The sequence below is a fragment of the Heptranchias perlo genome, chromosome 40 (assembly GCF_035084215.1).
Source record: "Heptranchias perlo isolate sHepPer1 chromosome 40, sHepPer1.hap1, whole genome shotgun sequence".
Classification (NCBI taxonomy): Eukaryota; Metazoa; Chordata; class Chondrichthyes; order Hexanchiformes; family Hexanchidae; genus Heptranchias; species Heptranchias perlo.
The window spans coordinates 12,045,762-12,047,741 of record NC_090364.1 but is presented as its reverse complement, the minus strand read 5'-3'; positions in this window follow the sequence as shown (position 1 = coordinate 12,047,741).

The following is a 1,980-nucleotide window of genomic DNA, read 5'->3' as shown; positions in this document are numbered from 1 at the left end:
TAGGTTATAGAATTGTCCTTCTTTCATGCGGTTGATCATTGGTGTCAGTTTGAAAAACCTAAGATGAAAACCACATCCGCAGTACAAGTATGTTCCAGTTGATCCTGACATTGAGCTCCCCGAGTGGCTCAGGTTGCAAGAAGCTCTTGCTCCCAAACCCTGGTCTGGTCAGCTCATCTCGGTCACTGTTATTGGTGTCCAGGACTCTGGAGCAGAGCAGTCAACACCCATTTATATTGGGCCTTTAACCTAGAAGGATATCCTGAGGTGCTTCAGAGGTGAGAGGGGGGAAATAAAATGGACGTCAAGCCAAAGGAGGTAGGCAGGTTGAAAGAGGTGGGTTTTAAAGAGTGTCTTAAGGGGTTTAGGTAGGGAATTCCAGAGTGTGGGGCCTAAGTGACTGAAGGTGTGGCCAGTAATGGAGGGATGCTGGGGTCAGACGAACTGGGGCATGGGAGTGTAGTTTGTAGGGCTGGAGGAGGTTACAGAGATAGGGAGGGGTGAGGCCATGAAGGGATTTAAACACGAGGATGAGAATATTAAATTTGAGGTGTGTGACCGGGAGCCAATGTAGGTCAGTGAGGTGATGGCTGGATGGGAATAAGTGTGGGACAGGATACAGGCAGCAGAGTTTAGTAAGAGGGGTGTGTGTTCTTTTTCATTCTTGGGATGTGGGTGTCACTGGCAAGGCCAGCATGCTAACCCACTTGTGGGACCGGGTAAGGCCAGCAAGTTTCATTCCCTAAAGCACATCATCAAACCAATTTGTTCTTGCAACAATCTGACTGTTTTGTGGTCATTTTTACTGATACCAGCTTTTTATTTCTGGATTTTTTTTTTTAAAACTCAATTCAAATTCTGGGCTATGACCTCGCAATCTCTGGATTATCAGTCCAGTAACATAACCACGATTATACTGTGCCCCCAACCCCCTCAGTGAATTTGTTTGGCCCACTCTACGTTCTGATGCACCTTTTGCTCCCCGGTTCAGTGCTAAGTTCTACGATTTAGTCGTAGATACAAATTGTGACAAAGTTCAAAGCTGGAAAATCCTGAAATCACCACCAGACCCCTGAAATAAACTGGGGGAAGAAACGAAAAGGGAGTTTATATAATAACTGAGCTACAGACATGGTGCCATTAACTGGTTTCACGTCAGACTAAATGAGGGCATAGTTCTGTTTCAGCACTCCTGGTTCCATGCTTGCCCTGGGTGCCCAGCACTGCTGGTCCCTTACCAATAATGTATCTACATTTTTGGGCTAAATCCTGCTCTTTTCATGAAACACATCTGGACACATCTGTACTTGGCAGAAGCTGTGCTCCTTTGCCTAGTGTGGTAGACACCTGATCCCCGAGCTCCCCTCTGCGAGTTATAGTGATTTTGCTTCATCTGCATGAAGATCAATGTGACTCTTTCCAAATGTCTCATGAGTTTCCTGCATCTGGTGAGACAGGCAGAGGACCTCAAATATCAACAAAATGATGGCCACTGCCCCCTCACGTGGCAAATAACCATCTCTTCTTTCCCCCGCCCCCACCTCAGCTCAAATTAGTATCCATGAGTTATTGTGAGCTTGGAGCAAGACCCAGGCCTTTTTTTTAGGGGATAGGGAGAAAGAAGTTACTGGTTTGTGCCAGTTAAGATTAGCTTTTCATTCTTTGGGAGGCCATTTGTTTCTATTGGGAGGAGAGAGTGAGATTTTTTGTAGGCACTGGATGGGGCTGACTGTTCCCCAAAGAGCAGCAGGGATGCTGGGGCTGGGGAGGCTCGTGGACTCTTTGCACGGCCGCTTCAAAGAGGCCAAGTTTTGAAACTCAGCTGGATCTTTTCTGGAAAATTGGCTCCTCCCACCATGTTTCAGCAGACAGCGCGGGACTCTCCCAGCGCGGATATTTAAATTATGTTGCGGTGCCAATGGCATCATTGGCTGCGACTTTTGAATCTTAAGTAGGCCCTTGCCTGCTTTTAGTGGGAAC